Source organism: Anser anser, assembly GCF_964211835.1.
Source record: "Anser anser genome assembly, chromosome: 1".
Lineage (NCBI taxonomy): Eukaryota > Metazoa > Chordata > Aves > Anseriformes > Anatidae > Anser > Anser anser.
The window spans coordinates 37743693-37763703 of NC_139720.1; the positions used below are offsets into that span (position 1 = coordinate 37743693).

General features: G+C 41.6%; 1 protein-coding gene across 7 annotated transcripts in view; it reads right to left on the reverse strand.

Annotated features, from left to right (window-relative positions):
- GRIP1 (glutamate receptor interacting protein 1) overlaps positions 1–20011 on the reverse strand; it is a 325281-nt gene that overhangs the window by 248215 nt on the left and 57055 nt on the right. The gene's annotated exons all lie outside the window — the stretch shown is intronic.

The window sequence follows — 20011 nt, forward strand, 5'->3', positions numbered from 1 at the left end:
GCACAGCTCCCTGCTTGCCTCCCCTGTCCTGCACTACAAATGTGCCCAGACAACTTAACGTAGCAGTATCCCCATGCACACCTGCATAACTTATCAGGCAGAAATCATCAGGCAATGAAACTTTTACTTTGGCTTTTGAATTTTTTCTTACTGTATGAATTATGAACCAGAAGAAGGAAAAGAGCATTACAAATTTCATCAGAACTGCTGAGGGAATAAAGCCAGGGGAACACGAGAGCATTCGCTGGTGTGTCTTCACGCAGACCTCTTGGTCGCATGGGGACACATCGTCCCACGCACACGCCTCGCAGTCAGGAAGCCCACCTGGGCACTGAAGGCTCTCCAGCCTCACTCAGGAGCCAGAGCAGATCTGCTCTGATGCCACTGTGTGTCAGCTAGAAGGTGACCACATCTCTGTCACTAGCCGAGAGGTGTCCCGCAGGCAACCGGCTTAGCAGGGTCTCCTCAGCTGCCCTGCATTTTTGGCTCTGGGAATGCCCAGCTTTCCTGGACTTCTTCGAGGCTTGATTAATTAGGAGCCAAAATATTCAACATTTAGAAATATCAAGCAAAATTCCTTCAATGCAGCCTTAATGTAAGTATGTAATATTTGTTCAATGGTGGACCAAGCTCTCTCTTCATTCTCTGCCAGCCAAGACATCTGCTTAGCCCACACACAGAATTAATCACTCTCAGACAGGAGCAGAAATTCTCCAGTAGGTCACACATACTGTCCCCTCCTGATAATGAAAAAGGTGACAATCACTAAGAGATGTTTTCCTAAATTCTTGTTAAAATTAAAATAGGCTCTAAACAAAAGCATCTTTCTACTCTATCAGAGGTCCGATGAAGTGGACAAAAATAAAATCAACAGTTTCTATTTCAGATATTTCTTTGATCAAGATGTTACTGACTACATCATTGTTGGAGAAACTCATTTACCAAAGTAAAAAAAAAAAAAAATCTTTTGCAAAAATTTCAATCACAGTTGCTCCTGCAGAGCTAAACCTCGCAACCACCATCTCATTTATGCAAAATCCATGAGCATCTCAGTTAAAAAGCACACCAGCAGTTCGTTTTTACTAAATGGGTCTTGGCATTTAAAAATAAATACAGAATTGTCATTAAAAATATGAAGCAGTAACATTAGAGCCAACTATTAAATAGTTGCACTCTGCAGAATGCTAGCTTGAATGTGTTTCTCCAACAATGATGTAGTCAGTAACTTCCTGACCAAAGAAATATCTGAAATAGAAACCGTTGATTTTATTTTTGTCCACCTCATCGGACTTCTGATAGAGTGGAAAGATGCTTTAGTTTAGATAATAACTTTATTTAGCAAGAATAAGTTCAGTTATGACTGTTTTCTGCGTTGACTAATACAAGAGAACACCTCCACCACTAGGCCTAACGTCAGAGCAGGCATTTACCTGATCTGCTCTGAACCAAGATGGCTCTGCCTTCCTCCACAGAACACGCAGAGAAATTTCTCATCCCAGGTTCATCAGTCTTTACCTCCTTCTCCAAAGTGTCTTCCTTCAGTTTACTTCAACACTGAACCCCCCAGCACGTCCACATACAAACTGGGAGATGCGGTTCAAATGCTTCACACCCCATTCTACTTTTGACAGTATTTTTCAAGGCCAGACTACAGCCATGGGACTGGCTACACTGAACACAAAAGTGCATCATCCAAGGGAGTGCAGCAAAATCAAGCCAAAATATGAGTCCAGCCATGAAGAATCAGGTCACAGTTATTGAATGAGAAGTCCCACAAGACATTGCACCAGTCCAGGCAGATTCTGTTCAAATTCAGCAGACCACAAATCAAAGATTTCAATATTGATAACCAAATTCCTGGTACTTGTTTAGCTCAATATAAGGCCTTCTGCGTAAAAACAAGCAAACAGAAAACTTTATGGAAAAAGAATGATCAAAAATATTAAAAATACCTGTACTGGGAGATGCTTTGAAGTTTCCTAGAAGTTGTATTTTTTCCAATTTAAAAAACCAAAAAGATGAAGTTCTGATACATCCTTACAAATTGAGTTTAGACACAATAGATACAAAATCTAGGAGAACTGTTCAAGAAAACGGGGGAAAAAAAAGATACACATGAATCTGCTCTAGCAAGAAAATAGGAGCGCTGTCACTTAATGTTATTTTCCTGAAAGATGATACCTGACCATCCAACAACCACACAGCCCCTTGCTATGTTCTTAATGCTCCCCTCATTCTTTCATAGGTATCAAAGATGCAAGTGGTGATTATGACCCCGAGAAGCAAACAGAAAAAAAAAAAAGAAAAAGAGAAAAAAGCGCAGCTCAGACTGATCCAAGAAGCTTATAGTTAAAACTCAAAAGGTGACTTCTGGATAGGAATCTAGTTTTTAAAAGACTGAGGAAGTGAGAGCATGCTGTATTTTGAGAGACTTACTAAAATGGGAAGGTAGCGGTTGTACCTCTGTTCCAAATGTTTGGTTACACAATACATTAAACTTAAATTAACCACAATGTCTGATGTTCTTCATTTTGGTATAAACACAACAGCTTTAAACTCCACTACTAGGCTTGAGAACACATGCTTTCCTATAATACACAGAAAAAAATCAATGATACATTAAAATAGCACCAATACATTTGAAGAAAGAGCTTCTCCACTGCTGGCTTAACATCTCCCTTCTCTCTGATGCCTGCTCCGTCATTCCCTGGGCATGTTCTGGTTTGGCCATGGCTGTCTTCTTGTCCGCTTGGCTTCGGCCTTGTAGTTACTACTACATATGCCTCAAGTGTTTCGTTTGCCAGTTTGATTAGGAGTGGCTACTGGGATCACAAAGGTGTTCAGGGTAGCAAGACACCAAGTGAACCACAAGCAACAAGTCAGAGATGACGTTTCTGCCAAAACCAGGGTCACGGCCCAGCGGAGATCTTCAGGGATGAAGAAAAGGTGGCAAATGTGGGAGGGACGGTATGCGTGGATCCATAACAAGCATGAACTACAATTAAAATTATAGACTTCAACACATCAATTGCACTATGTGCCTCGATCTACCTTTGCTTATACACAAACCGTCACACGACAAGTATTGTCTTCCTACTCCTTTCACTCCGTTTGCCCGCTGCGATAGCCGAGCAGGCTGGGGCGCCTGCTTAGCGGTGAGGCACACTGCCTGTGACAAACTCGATGCAAGCACCAGTAGCTGCCTGCCAAGTCACATCTCATCAGTGCGGGGAACTCACGTGGCCAACAGCCCGAGGAGCAGCACGCTGCTGCCGAAAAGCCGGCGGCCAAGACAGAGCACTGTGCGAGCCCCCCGCGCACGGCATTTTCCGTGAGCTTCCGTGGGACAGGGATCATCATTCAGTGCATTTCTGGTGGGCTGCCACCACCCTGCATAATGGTCCTAACTTGCCAAAAGCTTTCAGCCAGGACTGCACAAAGGACTTTCAAGTGCAGCATCAAGGAAAGTCACGGCGTGTGGCTCAGAAAAAGACGAAAGCCCTGTCGCTGCAAAAGCCCTTCGCAAGCAGGCAGGAGCTTGTGCCTGACCCATTCCCCAGTGCTCCTCTGGACTCAGGTGCTTTCTTCACTCTTAAAATCAGCAGAGCAGGGAGAAAACAAAGCAGGGAAGGTAAGGAGGGAAGGGGAAGGACATGGCCACCTCCAGAGGGCAGCTGCCACAGGATAAGAAAAGGACACGTCTGCTCAGGGCTGGGGGAGCTGCCCTCACAGGGAAGGAAGAAGGTGCAGCTGGGGGAGAGCACAGGAACGGGCCAAAATACATGAAAGGGAGACATATGGCACCATGGGTAGAAACCACCCTGGTGCTTACAGGAAAACAGAGCAGATCCCACACGGCCATTTCCCCTAGAAAGTTGCACTACGTGAGACCTGGGTTTCTCGGAGGGCTTTGCTCTTGCAGAAGGACCATAGGCTTGCTGGATACCATCTATGTGACCATCCATGGTGCCTCCAAAACACCCCCGGGGATGGGGAGGGCATCCTGCACAGCCACAGAAATGTGCTCTCAAAGTAAGATCTGCAGGAAGAAATCAAGTGCTAGGAGAGATGAGCTGAAGGTCTGTATAAAAGGACTTCATGCCTTCGGATTAGCACCTAAACATTTGTTTGCTTCTCCCAAATTATCACCTCAGTTGTCCTCCAAGCTGAGTTTTACCACAGCTCCCGATCTACCACATAAAGCCCACTGTGCACTGCTGCAAGGCTGTCATTGGAAAGACTGCATGAAACAATACCAGCAACACCTGACTTTTCACCCGCCATATCTAATGGCATTTCTACTAAACTTCATAGATGAGAAATCAGTGATTCCTCGCTGTTTTCAAACATCCTGTGGAAAAAAAAAAAAAAAGAAAAAAAAGGAAGAAAAAAAAGCCTTGTAAACGTTTGAGGTTTTGAGGAGAACATTTTTTGCGGGGCATTGTGAAAAAGAAAAATACATCTTTTTCTTTCCTTTTCAACCAGCCTTGTTTGCCTGGTAAAGATTTCCTTTATACATGGCTGAAGCGTGTCACTCTAAAGTTAGAGCTTACAAGTAAGCAATTAAACCAGAGCACAAGTTTGCAAAAGAAGTTGGAGGTTTCTAATATTAAACTGAAGGTACTAAAAACTTAAGACTTCAGCCTTCGTCCAAGAAATCTGTATAGAAGCTATACTAGAACACAAAGAATCCAAACAAACCTGTTCAGAGCACGATCCTGTGATTTCTGTCATCAACGGCAGTAGAATGGGGCCCTAAGTGATCAAAAGCAATGTGCTGTGTTTTTTTTTTAATTTAATTTCTAGTAGATATACATATGTGTGGGTAAGTACACACATATATATTAAAATAAAATTTAAAAAAAAAACAAAATCCGCCAAAGCTGAACTCATCCATCATTGTTTTCACACAAAAGCTCACACTGATACATAGAATCATAGAATATCTGAGTTGGAAGGGATCCATCCACAAGGATCATCAAGTCTAACTCCTGGGTCCCCAAAGGACCACCCCAAAAAAAAAGGAAAATAGGAAAATTAGATCATGTACATCTGATACACCAGCCCTCTACTCCAAAGCAATTCTCCCTTGTATAGACTATATTCATTACTATTTAAGAGTCTGCAAGCACTGCAAGCAGCATCAGCCAACTCCATTTATTTCATAAAAGAAAAAAGAAAAATCCTTTTTTGCCATCCTCCTAATTTTCTTCATATGCTTGCTACTATGGTATTTACAAATGTCCTGACTCCTCCGCTTCCAGTTCACATCTGATGTGTTTGGGGGTTGTTGTTTTTTGTGTGATTTTTTGTTGTTGTTTGTTTGTTTCTGAAAGATAATACCATTCTTCAAAAATTCACTTGGACTACATGTTACAGACAAAACTGAGTTCTCTATCAGAGACTCATCAACCTGAACGAGTTGTTTATTTCTTATATATTCCAAAGCCACCAAATCTGGAACGCAATCGTTTGTTTCCATTAACTCTAGATTTGTAAAAGCACATACAGTCCTGAAACTAGTGGTCCACACAGAGACACAGAATTTCCTCCAGCTGTAAATGACACTTTTCTTTTTTTCTAATTTTTTCCCAGAACTCCATGAGCATCCCACTGGGGAAAGAGCTCTGTGCTATCAGCTTTTGGTGAGCCAGGAAGAATACTGAGTCTAAAACAGTTTATTCACATAGATATTTACCCAGAAATCTTCTGGTTAATACTCTGGGGAGAGCCACATGAAAATCAAACTGGTAGGTGAACTGGGGTGAAAATTAGTCCAGAGGAGAAGGAGGCAAATCCATCTCATTTGCAAGGACACCACCTGCAGTCCCAAGCTCCCGTGAAAACTCTGCAAGTAAGTAATGCTGAGGCAGCTCTGAAGTCGCAGCAGATACACCGGTGGCTCCTCACTAAAGCCGGAGAGAGCAGCAACAGAGCTGAATCTCAAGGGCTTATCGCCTTCGTATTATTAACACTGAGATCTCCACGCAGCTTCGTTGGCAGGATCCTCAGCGCAGCAACAGCAGCAGCATTTTCCCTGAAGACAGCAAAAGGCCTGCTGAAGCGTACCAGGACAATGCTTCCCCCTGTGCTACCCGATTAATGGGGAACACAAAGCATTACAGGTTTTCTCCTTAAACACGTGCACCTCCTGAATAGGAATCCAACGTGAAGGCCACGATGCAGAGGCAGCAGGACATTAAGCTCCCAGCTTGTCAAAAACCTGGTTTCAGGTGTACATTCAGTCTCTGAAGGGCTCCTCAAAAAGGGAAGCCCTGAGAGATGGACTGTGTGCCCCTGCTCCTTCAGGCACTGCTTACCTTTGCTTAGGAAGGGGACACAAAGACTGCTTACAAGAGAAGGCATATTGGCTTCAGAAGCTGACAAATTACTGCTCCGAGTAGTGATGTTATGAATTTTTAAAGGAACCCCATTACACCACTTCTGCCACACGCTGCATGACATAAAGGTCAAATACTCCCAAACTCACATTTCTCTTTACGGTTGCAGCCCTGGTTCTTTCTTTTCACTTCTCTTCCCTCACACAGAATTCAAGTGAGGAATCAAAGGGCTTCTTCTCTGTCCCTGTGGCAATAATACCACAACTGACTTCCTGCCCACTGCCGTAAATATCTATTTAAAGGTTAGTTATTGTCATAAAACAAGTACCCAGAACGAAGCAAATGAGAAGATCTATGAAACAGTTTTTATGCTTTATGAGCCACTATTTGAGCAAATGGCAACTCTCCAGTACCGAGATAAGGATTGGTGCAGAAATAAGATCCCATCTTATGAAAGCAAACCATAAAAATAAGCTTAACTCTGAGAAGCTCCCCCATTAGCCTGATATCACACTAATCAGTAGTAAAGTCTCCCTCTACGAATCTAACTCACAGTGCCAACATCTGCAGTCGTTTCATTCCTTCAGCAAGCAGGAATTGATAAACACCAGTAATGAGGGATTAGGATGGGTTACGATGAAAAGAAGGTAGGTTTGGCTTCGTAAGGGAGATGGGTGATAACCCACTGAGAGCAGCCCGGACTTTGGCAGCTGCACACTGTACACGAGGGGTTTGGAAGCGGAGCTCAGAGCAGTCTCTGGGAGGACAAACCCCCGGTTAGCACAGCTACGACGACAGACAGACGTGTGCCAGGATCGCAGCTCCTGGTCAAACATCTGCTCTCTCCAGACTCCCGACCCTCCAGCTCCCCCAACTCAGCACCCGGGGCAGCCCACGGCCCCGTGCGTGAACCCAGCAGCACACATCCCCACGTCACAGAGCCATGAGCACGAGGAGATGGGAAGGCTGTAGGCCCACAGACTGCAGGCGAGAGCATACAGTGGATGCGTATCACTGCAGACATACTGAGCCCTTCGGTAACGATGGAATCAAAAGGTGTAACTCTAAAAGTATGTGTTGTATAGGAAATCAAAGTGAATTATCTTAATGATTTTGCCTGAAGAGACAAACAGCTGCTGCAAACTAGAATCAACTGAAGCAAAATTGAGGTGTTTATTCCTGAAAGCTGCTTATTTCACATCCATTTGCAATGAAAGGGTGATTATTTCCATTCTAGAAAGAACCACATCATTTGAAGTGTATCAATAAACGGCACCTTTGATAAGAACACTCACAAACCTTTGAGGAAAACTTGGAACCAAAACAAAAGGCAAACTTTATAACACGGTCCTTCAGTCTATTATGCATCACAGTGAAACGCTAAACAGCACGGTTTTCAGGGACTTAGATTTGGATCTTAACATTCCTGCCCCAAGCTACTCGTACGTTCAGGCAAAATTTGCTTTATTTTCAAAAGAGAATATATTTTACTGTTTCACACCCTAGTTTTACTTTGCCTTCATCACCAACTGCAGAACTGACATAAGTGCAAAGTCTGATTAATAAAATAATTATCCCTATGCTATAAAGATCTTTCAGAATGGCACTTTGATCTGCGTTGGTCCTGAGACGAAAAGCATTCTAGGGATGTGACTTATTGTTCTTAATTTAACCTCTGTTCATAAGATGATTTTTTTTTCCTCCAATCTTAAGGAACTGTTTCTAAATTTTGAATCAAAATCTACTCTTCAAATAATGAGCAAAAATTCAGCTGACATTTATAATTTACTAATAAAGTAGGAAAGAAAAACAACAATCTACTTATTAAGACCATGCCCTGACTGGCAAGTTTTGCCTCTGTTCTACAGCGCGAACAGATTCTAAAATACATTTTTGATTTTATTAAAACTGATTTTTTTTCACGTTGTTTCCCTGTTCCTCTAAAATCAATATTTTTTTCTGAATTACTTCATTCAAGAAGAAAAAAAAATGAAAACATGTTTCCCTGAAGAAATGAATTACCCTGAAACCCTTTTGAAAGAGAAGTATAATTTGATAACCAATTTCTTTACCTGTCACCTAGATAAACAATTTCTTCAACTACAAGAATGCCCAAATGAAAATCCTACATTTGTAAAGAACAGATGGTTGGAACTAGGCACAGCACTTTGAAAAACATAAAAGCAATTGATTTTCTAATTACATTTCCAAAATAATCCTTTTTATAATTTTGGGACTGATGAGAAATAAATTGTCTTTTCTTTCATTGCGTTTTCCAGGCAGAGCCTTACCCAGACTCTAAAAACCACCCCCCCATTTCCCACATCCACCATACTGCAGGGGTGGTTGGCGGCAGAGCAAAATGATTTCTGGCTGTTCCCAGGACCTTGAAAGGTAGGTGGATGTACCAGGAAGAGACAAGAGCAAGATCAAACTACGAGAGGTAGTAGGATACCGGACACAAGTCACAGAAAAGGATGCCATTCCAACTTACGCTTAGCCTCACAACCACCATTGTTATCTCCACTTCAGATGGGACAGATTTAGATACAATCCCTATCTACCTCTTTCCAACCATACAGTAAGCAGGGGAAGGGGAGAAAAAACAATCATTGTTCCAAGTCTTTGTTCTGACAAACGTTAGTCTCTGGAGGCATGCATTATTAATGGATTTTTATGACTGACACTTTCTTTGTAATGAAACAGAAGCAGTAAAACGCACAGCCTGTGGATGCAGATTTAGAACCCCACTGCTTTCCTATTTTAGGGTGTCCATTACTTATTATTCTTTCACGACAAAATAAATGCTTTAAAGCCTGCCTTGTTTTTTGGATATTGTCCAAAACAAAAGATGGTTTTGTTACGTACATACAAAATAACCAGTTGAAGTGACATAGGTTACCCATTTATGTCCTCAGGCCTAGTCTGAATGCAAGGTACTCTTCAATGTAATGAACTGGAAAGTCTTTTGACCCGTTTAATAAACCACAAACCATTCACGGAGCTTCCACAACCAACAACGCAACTGGTCTGCTTCAGGGATCCAAATACTGCAGCAGAGCAACTGCCTCAGTGCAAGGATGGAAACGGAGATGCTCGGCTCAACCAGACCCCACCTCGCTAGTTCGGTACCTGAGATGTAGGCAGACACATCCTGCTGCTCAGCATGCCTGCACTTTTAGGATCGCTGACCAGCACCAATCCAGCCCAAAGAGGTGATCTGAGCTCACCACACTTAACTGGACACTTCGCCAACTGGACTGCAATGGGGCTGTGCAGCTTCCCCATTAAATCTGTAAGCATCTACCTTGGACAGAGCTTTGCGCCCTGCTTGGAAAATGTTGCTTAAAAAGAAAACAAAACAAACAAACAACAAAAAACAACAACAATGACAAAAACCAAACAGCATGCATTGTGCACACAGAGAACTGCTAGCATAGTGACCCTTTTGAGATGCTTCATACATTACTTGATGGAAAAACAGCTTACCCCAGGGATACACAGACATCTTTGAGAAGCTGTAGATTTTTGAGCATCTGCAGGGACAGCTGGCATGATGGTTACAGCAGCTGTCGCACTTGAATTATGAAATTGTGCATTGCCCAAGGAAAGGATCAATGTCATGCAAATCTCACAAACCTGAATTCAAGTTACAAAAAAAAAAAAAGAAAAAAAAAGTGAGGGTGGGAGAGATAACAGTTATGTGAATATAACTTTTCCAATGTTGTAAGCCAGACATCACTCCACAGATTTCAAATAATATATTACATGCCATGCTATGCATCATAGTATCTAATGAATCTATATTAGCTTCCATTTGAACAATCATTTTATTTTAATAGACATTTAAAAATCTTTGGGGAAAAAACATTAGGAGAGCAGGAAGTCTACGAAGTTTTTCTATCACATTTCACTAAAGCATATTTTTTTATTCCCACTCAGAACAAGCAGGGAATGTCTTCAGTCTTTCAGTATGGTTTTCCTGCTTCAGAAAATTATGCCTCCATTCACAGCCGATTAATTATGTGGTTGACATGATTTATTGTGTATCACAGCCTCTTCAAACGAGGAAGAGCCCTGAACAAAGAAACAAAGTTACATTGGTATAAATGACCTGTCTCTGTCAGATGGTCAGCAGAAATTATTTACTATTTTTTAACTTGCTGTTCAATATATACTGCTTTGCATGAGAAAAGGAACTCTACTCCTGAAGATATTCAGTTAATAAAACAACAGCTGAGGCTGTCTGCTCGCATATTACAAGCAAGAGCAGGGGGCTTTTAAGAAAGTTCTCCTGGAGACTCGACTTTGAATCAGAGGGATTCCCCCAGGCCCAGGGGAATCCACAGGGATCCTCGGGATCCACAGGAGGTCCCCAGCAGCTGCTCAGAGCCCTCTGGCACCCCACAGCTGGCTCCAGCCCCTTTCACTGCACTCTTCCATCACACTCCTGAGGAATTACAAAAGCACACCGCTTAGCTCCTCAGCAAAAGGAGTTGGGAGGTTTAGAAGAAAACATCTGAACAAATGACAGTGGACAGGTACTTTGTTCCTGCCACTTTTGTTCTTTTTTCTTCTCCCTAAATCATTTCTATAGCCGCAAGGAAAAGCACGCTCTTCCACACACCGCAGAGCTGTCCCTGCGTGCTGCTCTGGGACACCAGAGCCGCTGGTTTTCAGAGAGGAGGGGTAAGCCTGAAAGGGGCATCGCATCGTCTGGCTGCTGCTCGGGTTGCCTCAAGGAGTGCCAGTGCCCCAGACATCACGCAGCAGCACAGCGTTACATCCTCCCTGCCAGGAAGTCGCCAGCTCTCTCCAGTCCAGGAACTGTAGAACTTGCTGAGGGCAGGATTTCTGCGTGCCAGCTCATCAGCAGCAAGGCACATCTTTAAAAAGAAAACATGCTGAAAATGTCTTATGTTGTCCATTTACACAAATGTGCACTAAAGATCAGGTATGTCAATCATCTAGGACATTCAAAGACAAAAACAACAGTACTTTATACCAGAAGGAATTGCAAGTGAAGGCAAGTTCACTGTTAAAATACTGCAGACCACCAGTGCTATCAGTACCTTCCCTTCCCTAGTGAATCATGTCCACTTTGTAAAAAAGGAATCACCTTCAGTTAAATGCAACAAATCCAGTGTGGCAAAGAATGCTGAACTAGCAAAACGTCATTTAACTACTGCCATGACAAATTGAGAAGCAGCAGCGCTCGGAGGGATACATTCAGAAGAGCCCCAATAATCAATGCAACGAACAGCAAACCAATAAAGCATTTTAGTGTCCCTTCGAAGCATCATGCCGCTGATTAATTTACTAATAGATTTACACACAAGAACCTACCCATGTATATCACTGTCAATTTTTAATGAAGTGTTCTCAGGAGTGCTTCGTGATTAACATCACACACCATTTTAGTTAACAAGAAAGGCCATTAAACTCACTGTAAGCACAGCCTGACTCAATCGCTTTAGCAGCACTCTAAGGTGCATAGAAGGAAACATTCGTAAGAAATGTCTGCTGTGCCTACAAGACCTTATCTGTACCACCCCCTGATTATCAATGACAAACAGTTAATTCTTTGCATTCACAGCATTCTTGGTCACGTTCCATTTCAAATTTCTGCTTCAGCATGACAGAGAAGCAAACTGATCTTTAAAAACCTTTTTTAAACTCTTATACATTTAAATGTACAAGAGTCAAACACTTTTCACTGACATGCTTAAAATTCTGCTTATAACACTAAGAAGGATGGTAAGAAACATGAAGAGATTTGCTCATTAGTAAATTTAAGAACTACTACATTAAAGTGAACTTAAGAACTACAACCCCATAGGACATTACAAAGTACACCAAGAGCTCTAAGTCCTCCAAATCAGATTATCCCTAAACCGGAGACAGGACCACAAGACATGTTCCTGATGAACCAAAAGGATGGGACCTGGTAAATTTAACAGCATTCAAACCAGCTGACTATTTCTGCTTGGGGCCCATGAGCTCTGAAGAGACCAATGACACCTTTTCCCTCATTTCAATTTTACTTGCTAAGATCCAGGCCTGTTCATGACTTGACCCCAGACCCCTCAGAAAGCAGCAGAACCAAGCAGCAGCAGCCGAACCACACCACCAGAGAGCTTCACATAGAATCACAGAATCACAGGATATCCTGAGTTGGAAGGGACCCATAAGGATCATCAAGTCCAACTCCTGGCACCGCACAGGTCTACCCAAAATTTTAGACCATGTGACTAAGTGCACAGTCCAAACGCTTCTTAAATTCAGACAGGCTTGGTGCCGTGACTGCTTCACTGGGGAGCCTGTTGCAGTGTGCGACCACCCTCTTGGTGAAGAACCTCTTCCTGATGTCCAGCCTGAACTTCCCCTGCCTCAGCTTCACACCGTTCCCGCGGGTCCTGTCACTGGTGATAACGGAGAACAGGTCACCTGCCCCTCCACTCCCCCTCGTGAGGAAGCTGTAGGCCGCCATGAGGTCCCCCCTCAACCTCCTCTTCTCCAGGCTGAACAGGCCCCAGTGACCTCAGCCGCTCCTCATATGTCTTCCCCTCTAGGCCCTTCACCATCTTCGTCGCCCTCCTCTGGACACTCTCCAACAGTTTCATGCCCTTTTTGTACTGTGGTGCCCCCATGTAGGGGTTCATTAGCTGTAGCTCAAGGTTTTCACATGGATGCTGTCTACTTGTCTACTTCTGGAAGAGACACTGAGAAAGCATCACATAGAAATTATTCTGAGGTCACCAAACCCTCTGTTTTGTTTTTTGTGTGTTTGTTGTCTTTTTTCTTTTATTGGATGCACATAATATTGACATTATTTTCCCAGTTTTGAGGTATAAATGACAAAGAAAACTTTCACCCACTGAGCCTTTCAAATCCTTCACAGGTCACCTAGCACTACTGATCACAAAATGCCACCAGCCCAGCCTGACACACTACAAGAGGTAGGCAACTCTACACTTGGTTGAAGGGGCAAACTCCAATGAGGTGACAGAATCCTGTTAACACAATAATTTCTCACTACCCTCAATGAAAAGCTACCCAGATTTATCAAGCCCCTTCACTATGTACGTATATGTGGGGAAAATCTTTAAATTTCAAATAAGTTGGGTTTGAGGGTTGCCATTCCTTAACCATCCATATTTCATTTACTTCTCTCCTTGAAACTGAACAATGAGATCAGTCTATTTTCTCAAATGGGCTAAGGGTGTGGGAAGGTGACTGAAAGAGAGATGATAACATCCTCACAGAACAGTATCTGTCCCCATAGCCAAATTTGTTTCTCATTTGTTGATAAAACTCACCGTCGGGCACATTTTTAGAGCCTCAGTTGTTCCCACATCTCCAAATGGTCCTTTAGCACAGCTTTTTACCACGTTCATTTAGTAGTCCACCTTTTCTTCTTTTATTTATTTAATATTATTATTTTTTTTGCCTGTAGTGGACTCTGACTTTTTGACTACCACAAGTGTTTCCATGCACAGCACAAGCCTCTTCTGATAAGTCATGTAGAAATCACTTCCAACAGACGCTCTGGTGCTGTTTTCTTGGCAGTGCTATCAGCAGAAACTACTGTCAGTCAGAAAAAAAGGCCCCGGGGGCGCTGGCCAACAGCCAGCAGAGCATGAGCCAGCCGTGCGCCCAGGTGGCCAAGAGGGCCAGCAGCACCCTGGCCTACATCAGAGACAGTGTGGCCAGCTGCACTAGGGAAGCGATTGGCCCCTTGTGCACAGCACTGGTGAGACCGCACATCTCGTGGTCATCCTCAATGCTTGAGGATGGTCAGGCACTGGAACGGGCTGTCCAGGGAAGTGTAGGAGTCCCCATCCCTGGAGGTATTTAAGAGGCATGTGGACGTGACACTAAGGGACGTGGTGTAGTGATGGGACTAGGTTGGTCAGACTGACGGTTGCACTTGGTGATCTTGAAGGTCTTTTCCAACCTAGATAACGCTATGATTTTAAGTCTTCACAAGTTTCTTGCTCATTTCTGTATGAGTGGCAAGATATTGAAATTTTCAGATGATTTGACACATGTACAGTGAGAAGACATTTCACTTCCACGTGTTGTTATGACAATTCTTAGACCCAAAGAATTTTAGGCAGATAATGGTAATATTAGTTTTCTATTACTAGTCTGACACAGCCAATTCCAGCATCTGAATTTTTTTCTACACCTCAGCTTATTCCTTTGTCTGTATGATTTTAAGTCACTGAATATATTTGTCTTAAGATATAAGAAAAGTTTTTACTAAATCAGTCACTAAGTCAGCATCTACCAGGTGTCTTACCCCAAAGCTAGAAAGTAGCTTACACTGTAATTATCTTGACAGTTTTTTGTTAGGGATTTAGATAACTAATATTGATACATATATCAATATACCATCGGATTGCTCAGGGATGTAACAAAGTTATCTTCATGATTGATTTTAACAGTTGAAGTGAAAGAAAAACAACACAGAACTGTATGTTTGGGGTAGCTTTAGCTTAATTTTCAACCATTTACAATAAATTCTGCACATTATCTCCTGACAATTCCTAGCCAGCCAATGCTGTGTGTTGCTTGACTCCAGCCCTGCTATTCTTCAGTAACCCCTAAGCTTTCAGGCATTTAGCACTAGAAACTGGCTGAAAGCAAAAGGGATCGGTGGAAAAGCAGCACTGAACTTCATTGCTGCAGAACCACCAACGCTTTACTTGATATATATGCTACTCAAGTTTACGCAAGTCTGCTTTAAAACATGTCAGCCGTCTAATCTTTTTTCCTTGTTTATGAGAACATATGAATTCAGTCCAAATGTGCAAACTCTAAATGAACACATTTTTCCTTCCCAAAACTTTCTTCGGTTACAGCACAGCGCCATCTGCTGCACATTTATGTACAATTATTCCAACCACCAAAATAACTCGGAAAACCTCAGGATGGTTATTTTAAAAATAAATAAAATAAAATAAAATAAAATAAAATAAAATAAAATAAAATAAAATAAAATAAAATAAAATAAAATAAAATAAAATAAAATAAAATAAAATAAAATAAAAAATAAAAAGATGGAGAACTGCATATTCTGTTCTGTAAGTATTCAAAAGGTTATACAGATGTATGCTAACATATTGCTGGCTGCTGAATAAAGAAATCAAATGAGAACATAGGGAACCACTGCTTATTGCTCTCAGGAAAAAAAAAATGATTTTTGTGGTCACATTTGGAGTTTACATGAATCTTCTTCAACTAAAAATTAATAGAGTTTGTACTGCATTCCCTCATTAAAAACGAATGATGCCACAGACTAAGAAAGCTGCCAATTTTTCAGTTTATTCTTTTTCAGCTTACAACGTCAGTCAAACACCTGTTGTTTTTGTTTTTGTTTTTGTTTAAAAAGTGTTTGACCTTGGAGACAACCAATGAAATGTTCAGTAATGCTTTGGGATAATACATCTGAGCATAATTATTTCAGTCTGCACTGAAATTAATAATATAGTAAGAGGCACTCGCCTTATTTGCGGATATTTCTACCCTACCCTTATCAAGTGACCTACCAGACTCTTGAGATGTCCCTTCCTTTCCCCATGAGAATTTTATCTTTCCTTGAAGACCTAAGAATACCTGCCTTTTGAATGGCTAAAAAATTCATTTTAGTCTACAGTATATACATGTTACTTCCGGTTTTCTGCTAGAGAGACTATAGAATTGGCTAGAAAGAGCTACCAATAAAGAAAAATAATAAAATAAAATAAAATAAAATAAAATAAAATAAAATAAAATAAAATAAAATAAAATAAAACCACCTGTAGATACCACTTATTCATATAAGCATATGTTAAAACTACCTGAGTTCTCACAGCACCTCTCTCCATGACTCACCAGTGTGCAAGCGCCAAGGAAACACAGCCAACTTTTTAATGCAGTGCCTCATTACAACCCTGGGGAGCTCCCAGGGGTGCAGCAGCTCCTTTGAGGGCTGCAGCCTCCAGACATGAAATTCTCCCACTGTGCCACAAAGCAGAGGTGTTTTGTTGGGTTTTTTTTGCACAGTATTGGCCCCTTCTTCTCTTCCAACACATTTTCGTTGGTGCAAATGAGTACCACTACAACATTCATGTTGTTTTGTATTTGAAATCACATGCGTGAACCCATTGTCAGGAGCATTTGGTCTTCTGAAAACTAGTTCCTAGAAACATAACAGCTTTCACTAAATGGATGGAGAATTCAATATACTGCCTTATGCATTTTCAGCTTCTTTCACTGTTAGATGAACTGAAACATGCTGTATATATGTATACTTCACAGATGCTACCCCAGGAGACCGTGTTGTAGTATTTCAGATAATTCCTATAATTTTGTCACAAGCAAATTTCTTATCAGATCAGGTGACCCTCAAGTCTTCATTTTCACACTCTCAACAGCGTTGAAGAACATTGTTCACACTCAGAAAATGGAACATAGATTTCAAACAGCAAATGAATTTTACAATACATTGCAATGTTTTGAATGCTTGGGGGTTTGGCAATACTGCATATGGTTAATAACACTGCAGCTGAACTCTCCTGGCTGTCTCAATAACAACTGCATCCAGTCTCAGATTTGCGAAGAGGAGGAAGTTGAAATTCTCCAGTCTGCACTGCAACAGCAGCCAGCGTTGAGGGGAAAAAAAAATGAAGTGACGAAAGATGCTGCTGTCTTATTAAACGTATCTGATTTGCCCGCTGTGATATTTCATCAATTACAAAATGAACATGTGGAGAAATAACTATAGAAGGGTACAAATATTGCTCCAGAGTCACACCAGCCCTGCCAACCATGAAATGTATGCTGCTAAATTACCAATGCTGCTTGCAAATTAATGTTCTCTACTGAGAGAATTTTGGAGCAGCAAAACATCTTGAATAGCTAATTTGTGAGCAAAACAAGGAAAATAGATAAACCTAAATTATTCCGTTGAAAAATATCACAGTTAAGTTTTACTTCTTGAAAGTCTTGATGTACGTCATCTCAGCAAAAAACAAAGGTTCCATGTCTCTCTCAAGCCAGTGTCACTAAAAATTGCACGAACAAATGCCACCCACAAGAGGGAACTCAGTTCGGAACTCAGTTCTGGTTTTGAAGAAAGACAGAAACTACCAATGCTCTAGAAAATGCAGAGTACTTCCTTTGCTCTACAAAACCCATAGATGAAAATGATAAATGATTTTACCAAATTGTGCCCTGATATCCCCTTTGAGACTCAGAAGGGCAATTCGAAAATTAAAGAGATATTTGTAAAATAAATTTATAAATTGATACGCTGCAGTTCATTTGAGAAGGCAACTTTTCTAAGTCGTTTACAAAAGTAGTGCTGTTTCCTTTCAGAAGACATTTCTGTTAATTAAACCACTGCTTTGGCTAAAATAGTAATAATCATGGAATGAAGAATCATCTAGGTAGGAAAAGACCTTCAAGATCATCAAGAACAGCCATCAGTCTGACCTACCTAGTCCTATTGCTACACCACGTCCCTTAGTGCCATGTCACGTCCACGTGTCTCTTAAATACCTCTAGGGACGGGGACCCCTCCACTTCTCTGGACAGCCAGTTCCAATGCTTGACCATCCTGTCCATGAAGAAATTCTTCCTAATGTCCAATCTAAAGCTTCCCTGGTGCAACTTAAGACCATTTCCTTGCATCCTATCACGTGTCACGTGAGAAAAGGCGATACAAAGATATCCCACGTCTAGCATTTTATATATGTGTGCTGTCACTACAGATATATTGCCCACAGAAGACAGTCCTAAGGCTAAGAATTCACTAGGTCCTATCTTTCTGCGAAATCTGTGGTTGAAGAAGCGTGCCTGTGAGCACAAGACATGGATCCCTTTACAGGACATTTTGCTTTGCTTCCTGTTACTCAGAGCTAACCTGACTTTTTAGCCAAAGCCAGCTGACAAGTTTCAAAGGTGACTGGATTAAATACTGATTTCTTACCGCATAGTTCACATATGGTCTGCATTAACCGTGTTTGTAATACTTCTGTTTTCCTGCAAAAGCAAGTGGGAACACAGAACTGACCACAGTTGGGCTTACACAACTAGAATCACAGAACAGCTCGGGTTGGAAGGGCCCTTAAAGCCCACCCAGCTCCAACCCCCTGCCGTGGGCAAGGACACCTCCCACCAGACCAGGCTGCCCAAAGCCCCATCCAGCCTGGCCTTGAGCACCTCCAGGGATGGGGCATCCACAGCTGCTCTGGGCAGCCCGTGCCAGGGCCTCACCGCCCTCTGAGGGAAGAATTTCCTCCTAACCTCTACTCTGAATCTCTCCTCTTTTAGTTTAAAGCCATTCCTCCTTGTCCTGTCATTGTCTGCCCAAGCAAAAAGTCGCTCTCCAACACAAGCAGGGCTTGAGAATGAGCAATTCATCCTGACTTCCAAGCTCCTGAAAAAAAGGTTGTTTCAATCAATAACATGACAAAATCTCTCCACTCTAGAACTGTGAAAATCACGCTTTTACTGATACAAAGCACAGCTGCAAACACTGTAATACAGATTCGCCTGAAAGTAACACATTCATTCAGCAATCTGAATTGTCCCCTTTCGTGGCTTGTACATAATAGTAATTAGCTTCCTATTAATAAATAATATTACTTCTTTAATTCAAACAAGAGAGGAATCTACTGCTAAACTCTGCTGGTAAAGTAGAAAGTTCATGTCTTAGATCCTTTGCAGAGGTTAATCCCAAAATGTCTTTGTTCAGCCAGTGAACAGAAAATACAAATGCAAAACTAAAATTTTAGATGGCACCTTACTTAACAGCCATTTCCGCTCAGAAAGGTCTGCAAAAGAGCCCCATATCCACTAAATAATCTTCAGCTTGTCCAGTGTAACAGCAGCTGAATTATGATTTCCTGAGGTTGTCATGTGAAACTTCTTTGGTACTTCTGGACGGAAAAAATAAATAAAGAAGACAATCGTGGGGTCTGCTTTTTCTTTTCTCCCCTGTGCTTTGTGTCTTTCCTTTTTCCTATATGATCTGTTTCTCCCTATTGATATTAAGAGTTAGCACAATGTGAACAACTGATTCTGTTCCTGTCTTAGTTACTAGCGGTCTGAAAAGCACATTAAAAGTTTATCTAAAGAGCAGAAATTGGTGTCTTTGCAATTGTACAGAAATAACTTTGGGGACCAGGCAGCACTTGGAGGGAAATTGTTTCGCAGTTGGCTGAGCTGCTGCTTTGAGCCTTTACTCTTAACAATCCCTCACTTGAGAGTATTCTAAAATAGCCAAAGCTGGAGATCTGGGATCCTTCACTGCACAAAATAGTTGCTGAAATCTATTAGCTTAAAAGAGGACTGCAAGAGAAAAAATTAATAATAAAAAAAAACGTGACCAAACCTAAAGAAATAAAATCTGTTAACTCACTAGAAGGCGGGTTTTGGGGTTTTATAGGTTTTATTGTCTGTTTGTTTGTTGTTTTTTTTTTTTAGTTGAATGTTTGGTTGCTTTTTTGGAAGGGTAAGAAGAGGGTTTTTGGTTTGGGTGTTTTGTTTTGTTTGGTTTTGCTTTTTAAAGCAAAAAGCTTCTACTCCCCAGTGCCATTTCAGACCATGACATTGATTACCTCTTTCACCAAAGTCCTTGAACAACTTCTGATCAGATAAGCCCATGTCTTAAGGCCAAA